Source organism: Lissotriton helveticus, chromosome 1_1, assembly GCF_964261635.1.
Source record: "Lissotriton helveticus chromosome 1_1, aLisHel1.1, whole genome shotgun sequence".
Classification (NCBI taxonomy): Eukaryota; Metazoa; Chordata; class Amphibia; order Caudata; family Salamandridae; genus Lissotriton; species Lissotriton helveticus.
The window spans coordinates 748,746,282-748,762,152 of NC_136057.1; positions in this window are offsets into that span (position 1 = coordinate 748,746,282).

Sequence of the window (15,871 nt, forward strand, 5' to 3'; positions counted from 1 at the left end):
AATAAATGCATATAGAAAACAATCCATAACCCAGTCTGTATTTATTTTAAGTACGGATAGAAATAAAAAATAGGTCCTTCTTTCTAAGCGATTCTTAATGGTCTCTGTCATAAATGCCAATCCAATAGCTGAGCAGATTGAAAGGTAGGGGAGTTAAAAAGTGAGGTTTCAAAACAAAGCTTACGTGGTTGTAGATGTGCACAGGAGTTTGTACTACAATGCTCTTGTGTCAATATAAACATGCTTATGAATCACATATGAATGTTCTTGTGTCCATATTATACATTCTAATGTATCACATGTGGATAGGTATAAGGTTAAATATATCAGGCATTCACGTAAGAGGGTCCTTGCTGCTATCAATTTAAAACTCAACATAGATATGGATAAACACATGCAATGAGGACAGAATGAATACATATAAATACAGACAAGAATGTGAAAAAATAAATACTATAAAACTGTGAGATCTAATTATAATCGCTCATTGACATACAAAGGCCATGCCAATGTCAGATATATGATAATGCCTGGTGGAACCTAAATACATGACATTTTTGTGAGCAAATCAAGCACAAGGAGATGATGGACGGAGCACTGTAACATTTTCACACACTCACCCTCATACTCAGGTCTGGGTTGAATCCATCATCGTTCTTTCGCTCACTTCGCCACATCAGTTCAGACCAGGCAATTTTATGACCCCTTAATAACGGCTGACGTAGTACTGATCTGCAAAAAAGATATGTATACAACACATAAAGCTTATAACAATGTATCCCTCAGTTCAGAAGCAACTACGTTTGGTCTTTATATCTTTAAACACAGGAAAACTCCGAACAGACATTGAAGAAGTATTGCCTCAGAAACAGTCAGAACATACCTAAACAACAAAGCAAGGATTAGACTTACTCCTGGTGCTATGTGTCGTGACCCCAGAAGTCATACCTTTCGCGCTTGTGAAGTATTCTCGCAGGGAAGACATGAACAACCACCACTGTCTCCAGCTTTGTTAGAACTGGGGGTCTCTAGTTGGCAGAGGTAGGTACCACTGTCCAAATAGGGACCCTTGCTTCTAGTCAGGGCAAGGAGATAACACTCTGAGATAACCCCTGCTCACCCTCTAGGTAGCTTGGCACGAGCAGGCTAGGCTAACCAGAGGCAATGCGTAAAGTATTTGTACCAGCACTCACAGTAACATAGTGAAAACACCACAAACTGACTCCACAACAGTTTAGAAAAATAAAGGTATTTAATCTAAACTACACAAGACCAAAACGACAAAAATCCAACATACACAGTTCAAGAATATGGTTTCAAAAGAGTTCTTAAGGTTTGCGATAAAGTTCTTTAAGTTGCGATAGAATAAACCACAGATGCTTGAAAAGTTCACAGTTGCGTCACGTTTACTCACAGTACCTTTTAGTTGCAACAAAGTTCCAAAAGCAGAAGCTGGTGCGGTGGAAAACAAGCGATGCGTTGCTCCTGAGACCCTGGGGAGGCGTTTGCGACAGCCCCGCTGCAGCAGCGGGCGTGTTGCGACGAATCCAGTCTGTATGGGGAGGAAGGCCACTTGTATGGATTCTGGTGCGTAGGTTCCGTAGGAAGTCTGTTCTCGCAAAGGCACGATGCGACGATCTCGTAGGGGCTGCGACGATCTCCGGGGCGACGATGCGCATCCAGCGGTGATCCTCTCTCTCGCAGCTCCTCGATGCGATGGTTCTGCGACGATGCTCGCAGCGACGTGATGCGGTCCGCAAGCAAGCGGAGCGGCGATCTCACCCAGCGACGACAGGCTCTGCGACGACATTCGCAGCGATATTCGACTTTCCCGCACCGGTCTGGTGCGTCCCGCAAACGAAGGATGAGATGGCTCTGGCAGCGGCGTCAGGCACTGCGACGATCTCGACCTTCGTAGCGGCGGGAAACTTCTCGCACTGTCGGGGATGCGCTCCGCAAGCGAGCGATGCGAAACTTTTCAATTTCAAAAGTCTCTCAAGCTTAGTTTCAAGCTTCCCAGCACAGGTACAACTCCCAGAGGCCCCACAACTGGGGTGAAGTTCTTTTGTTCCTGGGACTTCAAAACAGGGAGCCAGCTCTACTCAGGCCCTTGGAGATTCCTTCAAGACAGGGGACACAGCTCAGCAGCAAAGTCCATCCCCTCTCCTTGGCAGCAAAGCAACAGCAGGTCAGTCCAGCAGACCAACAGCAGGACAGTCTTCCTTCTTCAGTTTCAGCTTTCTCCTTGGCAGAGGTTCCTTCTTGATTCCAGGATGATCTAATTTTCTGTTGTCAGGGGTCCTGTACTTATACCCCTAAAGTCTTTGTTCTCTCTGTGCATGTGGGCCCAGTTCTGGGTGTTTCCTGAGTACTTTCATTTGCTGGCTGCTTCTTTCCTTTCAGAGTAAGGGGCAGGGTCCTCAGCCGCCCAGCAGGAGGTGTAGCCAGCATTGTGGAAGGCAGGCACAGCCCTATTCAGGCCCAGGTGCTAACTCCTCCCACCACTCAAGTTGCAAATGCAGTCATTCAGCCTAAGGCTGACTCAGCCAGCCTCCTGGGGAATCCCCAGCCCCTGTCACTCTCAAACCAGACAGTCAATACACAAATAGGCCCAGGCACACAGAAGGGTCAGACAAGAGAACAGCAACTTTCTAAAAGTGCTGTTCTCAAACACAGGATTTAAAAACAACCTTTCCTAAAAGATGTGTTATTAAATTCTGAGTTCAGGGATACTAGATACTTATGTCCTATCTTGTTCCTATGGGAAGAAATGCTGTGAACCACTGTAGCCAGCATCCCCCATGTTAATCTATGGAGCAAGATAGCCTTACAATAGTGAAAAACGAAAATGGCTGCCATTCACTACCAGAGCATGTTACCTGCACTAGTACATGCTCTACCTTTTACATACACTGCACCCTGCCCAGGGGGATACCTTGGGCCTTCCATAGGGGTGACTGATGTGCACAAAAAGGGAAGGGTAGGCCTGGTCAGTGGGGACACTGACCAGGAGGACATGGTAGTTTCTAAACTGCATATAGGCACTGCAGTGGCAGGCCTGAGACACCATTTTAGAGTTACTCCTGTGGGTGGCACAATTAGTGCTGCAGGCCCACTAGTAGCATTTGTCATCACCAGCCCTGGCACACCCAGTGCACTTTACTAGGGACTTCTTGTGATACAAATATGCCAAACATGTATATCCAATCAGAATAACACTTTACATAGAGAGCATATGCACTTTAGCACTGATCAGCAGTCGTAAAGTGCGCAGAGTCCTATTGCCAACAGCCACGGGTCAGGAAAAATAGGGGAGGGAGAAGCAAAAAGTTTGGGGATGACCCTGCAAGAAGGGCCAGTTCCAACAAGCTTACTCTAGAAATGGCACATGGACAGATCAGGATGAAGATGGGGACCAGGGGAGGATGTCAGAGATATATAATGGAAGACATCTCTTTTGAAGACTGGAATGGTGCCTCCACTGGTGGTTTGGGAATCCTTCTAGGAAATACCATCTATAGAAAGAAACATGTGGGCAAACACTATCACCACTGTTTTCATTCTAATCACATTGTTCACATAGTTACATAGTCATCTGAGGCTTGGCACCATAACGGAAGGGAAGGGTTTCTTCACCAAGGAAAGAAAAAGTAAAACGCGCCCCTGCGCTTGTGGCCCAAGCAAAATAACAAGTTAGAGCTCCTGCATGTACTCCCCAAAACAAAGTATAAAGTTAGCGCTCCTGCGCTTATGTACTGAACTAAATATGCGCTCCTCAGCTGTGGCCAAAGCAATAGAACAAGCTAGCGCTCCTGCACGTACTTTCCAAAACAAAGAACAAAGGAAGCGCTCCTGCACTTATGTACTGAACGGTATACAGTCAAAATATCGAGTAAAAAATATAGAATGGGCAAAATATCGAGTAAAAAATATAGAATGGGCAAAATATCGAATGGACAGAATATAGACCACAAAAATATCGAATTAAATAGCAGTAATATCGAATTCAAAATATAGAATGGACAAAATATTGAATGGACAGAATATAGACAACAAAAATATTGAATTTTAGGTAAGTAAGTTAATTTTTATTTTTTAATAATATCTAAGTGTTTTGTATGTTAGTATATGTGTTAAAAGTGTATTTTTATTTTATAATTTATTTTAAGTAATTCATTTTATGGTATTTAATTTTTGCGTAAGATAATTCTGTAGTGGGTTGTGGGTTTATAGGGGAATAGGGTGGGAAGTAATTTCATTATAATTGTTTTAATTTATTTATTGGTATTTATTTTGAATGAATTGTTAATTAATTTCTAATTGGTAATTCATTAAAATATAATTGGTAAATAATTTTTATTAACTGATTAATTGATAATTATGTTAATTTTATTTATTTATTATCTGTAGCGGGTTGTGGGTTTATAGGGGAATAGGGTGGGAAGTAATTTAATTATACTTAATTAAATATTTTAATGTATTTATTGGTATTTATTTTGAATTATTTGTTAAATATTTTTAATTGTTAATTAATTTAATTATAATTTGTAATGATTTTTTTAATTGATTAATTGATAATTATGTTAATTTTATTAATTTATTTTCTGTTGCGGGTTGTGGGTTTATAGGGGAATTGGGTGGGAAGTAATTTAATTGTAATTAATTAAATTTTTTAATGTATTAATTGGTATTTATTTTGAATTAATTGTTACTTGTTTTTCAATTGTTAATTAATTGTTAATTGGTAATTAATTTGTATTAATAGGTAATTATTTTGCAGTAATTCTTTTTTTTAAATTATTTTTAATTGATTAATTATTATAATATATTAAATTGGTAAATAATTTTAATTAATTTGTAAGTGGTATTCATATTTAATTTATTTTTAATCATATATGAAGTATTTACTTTCCCTACTGTTGCCCTCCTTGGAGTGGGAATAGTAATTTTTACCCTCCCGCTATCCAATGCTTTCCCTACTGTTGCCCTCCCTGGAGTCGGAATAGTAATTTTTATCCCTACGTTATCCAACGCTCTCCCTACTGTTGCACTCACTGGAGTAGGAATAGTAATTTTTACCCCTACGCTATCCAACGCTTTCCCTACTGTTGCACTCTTTGGAGTGGTAGTAGTAATTTTTACCCTCCCGCTATCCAATGCTTTCCCTACTGTTGTCCTCCTTGGAGTGGGAATAGTAATTTTTACCTCTCGCTGTCCAACGCTTTCCCTACTCTTGCACTCACTGGAGTGGAAATAGTAATTTTTACCCCTACACTATCCAACGCTTACCCTGCTGTTGCACTCACTGGAGTGGGAATAGTAATTTTTACCCTTACGCTATCCAATGCTTTCCCTACTGTTGCACTCTGTGGAGTGGGAATAGTAATTTTTACCTCTACGCTAGCCAACGCTTTCCCTACTGTTGCACTCACTGGAGTAGGAATAGTAATTTTTATCCCTACGCTATCCAATGCTTTCTCTACTGTTGCACTCACTGGAGTGGGAATAGTAATGTTTACCCCTGCGCTATCCAACGCTTTCCCTACTGTTGCACTCTTTGGAGTGGTAATAGTAATTTTTACCCTCCCGCTATCCAATGCTTTCCCTACTGTTGTCCTCCTTGGAGTGGGAATAGTAATTTTTACCCCTACGCTATCCAACGCTTTCCCTACTGTTGCACTCACTGGAGTGGGAATAGTAATTTTTATCCCTACGCTATCCAACACTTACCCTACTGTTGCACTCCCTGGAGTGGGAATAGTAATTTTTACCCCTACGCTATCCAATGCTTTCCCTATTGTTGCACTTTGTGGAGTGGGAATAGTAATTTTTACCTCTACGCTATCCAACGCTTTCCCTACTGTTGCACTCTCTGGAGTGTGAATAATAATTTTTACCCTCCCGCTATCCAAAGCTTTCCTTACTGTTGCACTCTCTGGAGTGGGAATAGTCAATTTTACCCCTACGCTATCCAATCCTTTCTGTACTGTTGCACTCTCTGGAGTGGGAATAGTCATTTTTACCTTCTCGCTATCTAACGCTTTCCCTACTGTTGCACTCACTGGAGTGGGAATAGTATTTTTTTACCCCTTCGCTATCCAACGCTTTCCCTACCATTGCAGTCTTTGGAATGGGAATAGTAATTTTTACACTCCCGCTATCCAACGCTTTCCCTACTGTTGCCCTCCCTGGAGTGGGAATATTAATTTTTACCCCTACGCTATCCAATGCTTTCCCTACTGTTGCACTCACTGGAGTGGGAATAGTAATTTTTACCCCTACGCTATCCAACGCTTTCCCTACTGTTGCACTCCCTGGAGTGGGAATAGTAATTTTTACCTTCCTGCTATCCAACGCTTTCCCTACTGTTGCACTCTCTGGAGTGGGAATAGTAATTTTTACCCCTACGCTATCCAACGGTTTCCCTACTGTTGCACTCTCTGGAGTGGGAATAGTATTTTTTACCCTCCCGCTATCCAACGTTTTCCCTACTGTTGCACTCACTGGAGTGTGAATAGTAATTGTTATCCCTACGCTATCCAATGCTTTCCCTACTGTTGCACTCTTTGGAGTGGGAATAGTAATTGTTACCTTCCCGCTATCCAACGCTTTCCCTACTGTTGCCCTCCTGGAGTGGGAATAGTAATTTTTACCCCTACTCTATCCAACGTTTTCCCTACTGTTGCACTCTCTGGAGTGGGAATAGTAATTGTTCCCGCTACGCTATCCAACGCTTTCTTTACTGTTGCACTCTCTGGAGTGGCAATAGTAATTTTTACCCCTATGCTATTCAACTCTTTCCTTACTGTTGCACTGAACCAAGCAGGCGCTTCTGCGCTGACCCCCTAGATGCCAGTGAGAGGCTACGTACACCTGTACTAGCCTAGTAACGGTGGCAAACAAGTGCTCCTGCCTTGTGACGGAATTAAGCTAGCTCTCCTGCGCTGACCCCCCCCGAATCCAGGGAGAGGCTACGTGCACCTGCACGAGCCGAGTAACTGTGGCAAACAAGCACTCCTTCTCTTGTTACAGATTGAAGCTGGCGCTCCTGCGCTGACCCCAAAGCTTCTACAATGCAAGGGGCACGCACCAGGCATGCCCCTCGGGACGGGAACCATGACAACATGTTGTCTATGGTTTTAATTTTTTATCGTTCATCAATTCTTCAACGTTTGGAGGGATTAGGTTTTCAGGAAGACTGGTGTCTGATAGGTTTGCCTAGGTTGTGTGCAGGGTTGAAGCAAGCCATGGGGTTATTGAGGTCCATGTAGATATGAATAAATTGTTGTTTAGTGACAGAACTTTCCCCATAATGATGACATAAAATATACCTGTGGATACTCTGTAGTGGGAGGGTGGGGCATGTTTTTTGATTCTACAACTAACCTATATCAGCTATGACAGTGATTGTTGTTTTTGGTGTTTCGACTCTTCCAATTCTGGTCGTAAATGTTTGCTCCTGGTCTTGGTGCTGATAGAGTCAGTGTCACACTATATGCTTATTCAAAGCAAACTTATTATTAGGACAGACGTGTCCTCTTCTTGTCCATGTACCCTTGTTTTCCAATCCATTGGCATTGTGTCCTCTGTCTATTATTTCCTTACAAGATTTCGCAATGTGACAGGATGTAATATAGCCAGCTGTTCTCTGCCCAAGTGTTGCCCCAGTTCTGCTGTGAGACTATCTGTGAAGACTGCTGTTGGACAAAACATCATTGACATGGATTTCCCCCAACTTTTTGCCTTCCATCCACCTGTTTTTGCTGACTTTGTTGTTGTTGCATTTAGACCTCTGTGCGCTTTACCACTGCTAACCAGTACTAAAGTGTTTGTGCCCTCTCCTTTGAACAAGGTAAATTTGGCTTCCACCCAATTGGTACATTTAATTTAATTGTAATTCCCTAGTATAGTGGTACTAGATGTACCAAGGGCCTGTAAAAACAATTCTACTAGTGATCCTGCAGCACTTCTAGTGCCACCCACCCATAAGTAGGTTTCGAAGCATGCCTATGACATGCCAGTACCGCTATTGTATCAAGTTTTAAACTGCCATTTCAAAGTGGCAAAAGAAACATTTTGCAAGGCGTGAACCTTTTTTTAATACATATTAGTCTCCCCTAGGGTAGGCCTTAATAGCTAAAAGGGCAGGGTACAGTATATTTAAAAAGTGGGACCTGGTAGTGTTAAACTCTTAAGTTCAGTTTTCACTACTGCAAGGCCTACCTCTCTCATAGGATAACATTGAGTTACCTTATTACATTTCAGTAGTAAGTTTCAATTGGAAGCAGGTGGGAATATCAAGGTTGGTGTCTCAAGAATTGTAATTTAAAACCCTCTTTAATGGTAAAGTCAGATTTTAAGACACAATTGTGAAAATGCCACTTTTAGAAAGTTGGACTATTCTTATCCCACCCGTTTGGTGCCTGCAGCCTGTATCCTGGCTCACATGACTAGGTGTAGCTGGCAGTGAATCTTTATGTATTGCACCCAGACTGCTCTGTAACTATGCTGTCCTGCTGCCTGAGTGAAAAGAACTTATCCTGCATCTTGAACCCAGGACCACGAGAGTGACTCCAAGGGCTTCTTGGCTGGCCTCAAGATCAGAGCCTCAGGGATAGGGAAGGCTCCATTCAGATTGAACCCAGCACCTGGACTCTGTCTACCCTCAAGTGGTGCCACCTCAGTCCTGGGCCCATGGAAGTGGGTCTGAAGGTGCTTTACCAGCCCAGGTGTGATCCTGTGAGGAGAATTGATGAAGCACAAAGCATCTCCATCAAATCAAGAGGAGGGAGAAGGAAGTGGTTGTGATCCATTCAGCTTCTTTGTTTCTAATCGTCAAAAAATCAATGGGGATACGTGATCCTTTCCCCCATAGATTTTTTGGCACAAAGCATCTCCTCACAGCTTTGCTTCGAAACAACCACAGCGCAAAGCATCCCTGATGCCAGGCCTCACATCGCAGCAAGCAGTCTACTCAAAACTGCTGCCGTGCAGCGCATTTTCGATGCTGGACTTCCCATCACAAGACCCTCATCTACAGCATCCTCGACTTCAATGCAGGTCTCGGCATCACAACCAGAAGCTCCTTGGAACCACTGCTGCGGGACACATCCTCGATGCGGGATTTTGCAACTCTCCGCAAACCAGGATTTAAGGTACTTTGTTAGGTGGCTCTGACGTGATCTATGTATCTGGCCTGTGTTCCAGCACTGTCACACTGAACTTGTGACTTTGTCCCAGCCCGATGCAACCAGATAACCACAGTTTGGGCTTTGTGCCTCTAGGCACCATTTTCGCTAAAATGTTTAAAGTTGCTTCTTTCCAGTTCTGCTGATTGAATTTTTTTCATTTTGGTCTCAAATAATTTATGAGATTTTATTCTATTTTTCTAAATTAGTGTGGGATTCTTCTTGTGTTGTGTTTTCACTTTATTACTGTTTGGAGTGCTGTGTAAATACTTTTCACATTGCCTTCGAGTTAAGCCTGACCGCTTTTGTGCCACGCTACCGGAGAGTTTGGCACAGGTTAATTTGGGGTTTGCTTGTGTTTCACACTGACAGAGACAGCGCTTGATGCTCGACTAGGGTTTCACCCCCTCAACCAGTAACCCAATTTCCTACAGCTACATAAATATCTTTCAACTTTAAACTGTTTTCATCCAGGACGGAGGGATTGTTCAAGGAAGAACAGGGGCGGCTCCTCCACTAGGGTGGAGGAGTGTCGCTCCACTGCTTTCTTGCAGTGCGAGAAGCAGAAACATAAAATGGTAAAAGAAAAAGCAGAAGTGTTTGGTTGGGTGTGTTCTGCTCCAGGGCAGTGCAGGAGTGTCATTCCCACTGCGGAGGTTGCTGACTGTTTGGTCGGCCCTCTGGGGCCAACCTAACCAGTCTGTGCACTCTGCCTTTTCTTCATGTAGGTTGCATGCAGCCTACATGGAGAAAATAGCCTTCCCATAGACGCCTGGCTGGTCGGCGTCCCGGCCAATCACAATGCTGCCATTGCAGCGCTGTAATTGCGTTTGGGATGGGGAGGGAGGCATCCTTCTTCCTGTTCCTGCCAGAGGCAGGACAGCAAGAGAGCAGATCAGGAGCAGAGACAGCATGGGACCCATGAAGGTATGTTTATTTTATTTTTAAATTAACCCCCCCACCCGTGCGAACCCCCGCGAGGACCCCTGTGCAACCCCTCCTACCTGCGAGTCATGCTGGCTGTGACTGAAGAAGAATAGAATGTCACCGCAGATAAAGAACACTAGTCCCATCCAGTTTGCCCATTTCCTATATCCAGCCACTTTGTGACACACTGACTCCCATATTTCAATGAACTGTGAGCTGTTTTTAAAGTCTGAACATAGCTCCCCTTGTTCTCTATTATCCCTATTAGGAAGATCAGGGACCTTTAGATGCTTTATCAGATATGTCAAAACCAAGTCTACTGAGGCAACGAGTGATTGCTGTGATTTGTGCAGGTAACATATGAGGTTAAGCTTCTTCCCAATAATTGACATCTGCAAAAAGTGTCTTTTTGCTGATTTCATGGAAGTTTCCAGACTATAGTTAATTTGAATTACTAGGGTAACAGTTTGAGGACTACAGTTTTGCAAGGCCTGGGCCTTGTGAAGGCAGAGTCTATCCTTGTAGTATAAGGCATTACATTGTAAAATGAGTTAATGATGTAAGACACGACTTGAACAAATGTAAGTAGAAGGGATCCCCAAAGTGACGCCCAGGTTACAGTTTTGTATATTACTCGAATCCAATGTTGCAGCATCTTGAAATGTAAATGTGGTTTATTTCCTTTCTGCGGCATACTGTATTGTACTCCAAACTGAGCCTACCTAACACGAGGCAAACATACGTCATTATTAGCTCTCAGAAGTGATGGACAGCTAAGTAATCATCAGTTTTGCGTATTCACAAAAGCCGTAGGGTCAAGCGTAGGTTTTTGAAATTCATATTCAAAGCTATAAGAGTTGTTGTACTTATATTTCTGCATATGTATCTGTAATGATTTATGACGTTATGCTTTTTAAGTGTATTCACTAGTGTTTAATACGTAAAGATTTTATTTTTTTAAATGTACATATATTTATGATGATGTAGCATCCCTTCCTTAGAGAGTTCAAGGCAAAAAGATACCTAGTGCAAAGTTAGTAGTGTTAGAACTGTTCCCATCACCGCAGATGGATAGTTGGAGGCTGTTTTTAAGCCTACCTCTCGACAATACAGCAACTGTCTACTTATGATGAACTGCAAAAAAAAAAAAAGAGTGAAACATTATCTAAATAATCATGTTTCACACCGTATATGTTTGGAATATACATTCAATGGCTAGCCAAAAGACATGCTTTTCACGGGAAAATTCCTTGCTTTAATTACATGCCTAAACAGCCCTTAAATATTTCATGACCAAGACCACTTGCTCCCCAGACACTTTTGAAGAGCTCGGAGCAGCTTCTTGCCCTAATCCATTCTGCAGAAGAGCTTTGAGGTTTACACTTTAAAGCCGGCATTTCGAGCTTCCAGAAAGATTTGTACAGTCAAGGCTCAAACAAAGGGTGACAGCGGCCTTGTTGTTGCAGAATGACAATACTCAACAGGTCCCATTGTACGCCTGCCCTTCAAAATAAGCTGAGGCATCAGATGCTTGCATGTGTGGCTTATCACTGAGTCAGCGGAGATTACAGCCTGTTGGCATTGCTACTTTCACTAAATGCCCTAATGTCGGGGATTGTCTGCACATTTTTTGGGCTTAGCAAAAGACATAAAAAAAGGTGGAAATGCTGATGCCAACTACATGAAAAGGTCTTTTCTGTTTGATTCAGGCATGCTCTGAGAATAAAGCGCTGATGTCTTGTTAACGTTAAATGCTGCAGCATCACAGAATGAAAGTAGAAAGTAGTGCCTGTTGCTGGGTATGTGAGGGGAAGAATACTCTGTTTTCATAACGAACCATTGCAGCTAAGGAAGCCGTATCTTCTCCTACTACACAATTACAAGTCGGATGGTGCATTATAAATATTTTGTTTCTGCATTGTTATAAACGGTAAAACGTTGTTACACTTCTATTCATTATACTGCGAACAATTGCAGAATAGTAATGTTTCTGAGCCGGCTATGTTCAGCATGGTAGCACCTCATTTTGACAAATTCCTATAATGTAGATACCATCTAATGAAACCAGGCTGAGGAAACTCAATTTTGGGGAATTTCTAAAGTAGGCAAACCTGTTTTGCATGGAAAATATTTGTATTGAATTCCAGATAGGGAATATAGAACGATGAAAAACTTCTTCATAAACTAAAAGGAATTATTAGACTAATTGTTTTTTTAAAAGTGTGTGATAGAAAAGGAACAAAGAAACTATGAGTCACTGTAGTCTTTTTTTATGTCTAGGTAAGCCTGTAAAGAGAAAAAAAATGATTGGGAAGGGAAGAAAAAAAGATGGTCACAGAAGACGAAGTACTTAAAAGATCAAGTAGGAAAAAGCTGGTGAGGGTCAACTGGGTAAAAGTAGAAACAAGGTGATAGAATCTACATATGTATGTGGTTTTTCTACAGCGTGAACCTAGCCAAAAGGCAGTGGAGCACTGTACAGGGTCAAAATAAAGCCTAAAGTCAATGAGTGATAGGAGAGGCATTTGAATTGTGGACTGTTCATCCATTGTGAAGTAGGGTTCATTAAAGAGGTGCATCTTCAATTCTTTCTTAAATTGGAGAAGGGTCGAGGGGATCTACAAGAGTACAAGGATGTTTTTCCAGATCCTAGATCCATTGATGAAAAAGACCTGCTGCCTTGTTTTTTTATTTATACTTCATAGGACCTTGTTGCGAGTTCCCTATTATCTCTGGGCTAGAAACTGGGGCTTGAATGTATGATAGTGAGCATTATCGCCCTCTGAGTTAATAGGGATTTCAAGCTGTCTCCCTCAGATTAGAGAATAATGTATGGAGTCTGGAACAATGTGTCTCCTTCCTAGGGAAAGAACTGTTCTAAATCTGTAAACATTTACCATTTCCTTAGGGTAAAATGTGCTAGGGGCTTTCTTGCTTGCCTGTGAGTGGATGGAAAGGGGCTGGGATGCAGTAGTAGGTAAGTCATTATTTTTCTTATAGCTGGACGGAGCTTCTTCTGCTCTCTCCATGCTGAAAAATGCAGGCAGGCAGGGTCCAGGCAGAGTAGCTGCCTGCAGCCCCGCAGCACCGCTGCTGGTTCCAGTGTCTCCAGACCTGTAATTATTGAGTCTGGATTTGAGGAACTGATAATTATAGGTCTGGAGACACCACAAAACTTGTAGTGGCTCGAGTGATGATTTCCCCTTGCCCCCTGAGGATACTGCTCCTAGCAACTCGTATTAGGACCACAAGTGTAAATCAGAAAGGTTTCAGAAACATTGTAGCGCTAAGGAGAATAGGGTACAAGATGAGCAGATTTAAAGCACAGCAAAAAGAAAGGGTAGTAATAAATGGGGTTAATTCCCAGTTAAAAAAAATACATAGTACTGGCAGGCGGTCAGGTGGAGGATTAAATAGAAAAGGAAATGTATTTAGAAGCAGAATGTGGAGGATTTGTTGTACGAGGGTTTTATGAGGGAACTTGAGCAAAGAAACAGAGAGAACATTTTTGGAGGGTGGTCAAAAATGTCATGGGTGAAAGGCCAATGGTAATGGAGAATTTTTGGCTTGAAGGGCATTCACCAGGTTGGGTTTGTCTCCCTCACAAATGTCATCCAAGAGAAAAAAAAAATATGTGGACATAACTTCATTGAAAAGGTGTCATTAAATCCGTTCTGTTCAAGTTGGTCTTTCATCAATTATAAACTGTTCAACACACTTAAAACGTGGGGATTCTAACTGGTGTACAGGGCACCTTTTGCATATTTACTCTGTCTGCTGGAATCAGGAAAGTGTTCTAGCATATTCTGCACTTGTGAGTTGTCTGAAAGATCTCTGTGAGCATTTGAAGTATTAATATCCAGTTAATTCCAAAGCACACCTGCGTATTGGTGCTGAATGTGGCCATGGAACTCATACTCATGCAGATAGAGTTCTGGATGACCAGGAAGAAGGGAGCTGTGTACAGTGTGGTCATGTTTAAGTGACAGAGAGCCAGGCAAAAGTATGGCTGTGATTCTTAGCTATTCTTGCACAAGGCAATCCTAGCAACACAACATGAGATGCATCCTCAACAGCAGTGTTCTCCAAAGTCGGACCTGGAGGGCCGGATCCATGCTAGATTTTTAAGATAGCAATATTTATCTAAATGGGGATGTGCTAAAAATCTGGATTGGGTTTGGCCTTCCAGAACCAACTTTGGATAACCCTGCTCAACAGAGTAACCTTTGTGCTGTGGCAGGTTGGCTAGTGGGTACCATGCACCGAATGCCACCAGGTCCATAATATCAGGGTCAGCATACACATGGAAATGCTGTGCTGAGGGACAAGCTGGAAAATACAGCAGTTGCATTCTGCACTAGGCAGTGACACAAATCTCTGGTCTTAACAGTACTCTATATTTCAGCGGTGGTCTTCAAAGCCTTTGTTCTTGAGCTGATAAGGCAGGTTCTCAGCATACATAGAAATCTACCTCCTTCTATACTTCAGGAAACGGCAATACAAGCCATTCCCTCAATCATTGAACTCTTCTTCTGTCTCAAAGGGATGTCAACCAATCTTCCACTCCTCGGTGTAGTCCTTTCCTTAGTTGGATGCAGAGTTTCTTCTGGAAGTTAAAGATGCACACTTTTTCCAGGATCACAGGGTGAGGTTGCATCCTAAAAGTAGCAATTGGAAGCCAAAACCTGCCCTCGAGACTGGTGCAGTACTTGAATTGTTGGAAGAATCCAAACAGATTCAAGTGCATTTGCCCAATGTTTGACTTGCTCTTTTAGTAAAGTCCATCCCATAATATCCTCAGCGTTCTGGTTCTATGCTGATACCAGGAATAACATACCACCCTAAGGGCCTGTCTGGTACGTGATGCTAGATGTCAGTCCTCTTCTGCCAGATGTGGCATAAGGGGTTGGACTTAGGCGCTAAACACATTTAATTTACCCAGGTCTTAGCAACGACCATGGGCCATATGTATCATCATCCAGTTTGCGATTCTCAAATAGCGATTTTTAAGAAATCGCTATCTGAGAATCGCAAATAGGTATGTATGTACAAAATCTCTTTTTTTTGCGATTTCTTAAAATTCCTTAAACGCGATTAGCAAATTGCGAATCGCAATTAAGGAATACTTTCCCATTAATTTTTTATGGGCCAGGAGGCCCATAGGAATGAATGAGAAGTTATTCTCAATTTGCGATTCGCAATTTGCTAATCGCAAATTGAGAATAATTTCAAGGGTGCAGGGGTGTCCAAAGGACACCCTGTTGCACCCCTGAAATATTCATGGGTGCACATGTGGCACACATACATACCCTAAGGGCATGTATGTGCGTCACATGGCACTTTGAAAAATGCAAAAATGTTCATTTTTCAAGGAATTCAGTAATTTGCGATTCCTTAAGGACATTTAGCAATTTTTTGGGGGGCTTTTTACATTGCATTTAAGGAATCGCAAAATTTGCGATTGCTTAAATGCAATCGCAAAATAAGGAATCGCAAACTTTGCGATTCCTTATTTTGCATGCAGATTTGTGTGATACATACCATTTTGCAAAAATGCGTTCGCAAACGCCGAAATTCTGCGAATTTTTGTGTTTGCGAACGCATTTGGGCATGATACATATGGCCCCATGTCTCTAGCCTATAAGATGCTTTCTTGTAGGCCACAGGCATATCTGGCCTAACGGGTCAGTTACTGTGCAGGTGGAGCCCACTCACACTTTTGTTCAGAGTAGTGATGAAGATAATAATGTTCTTTG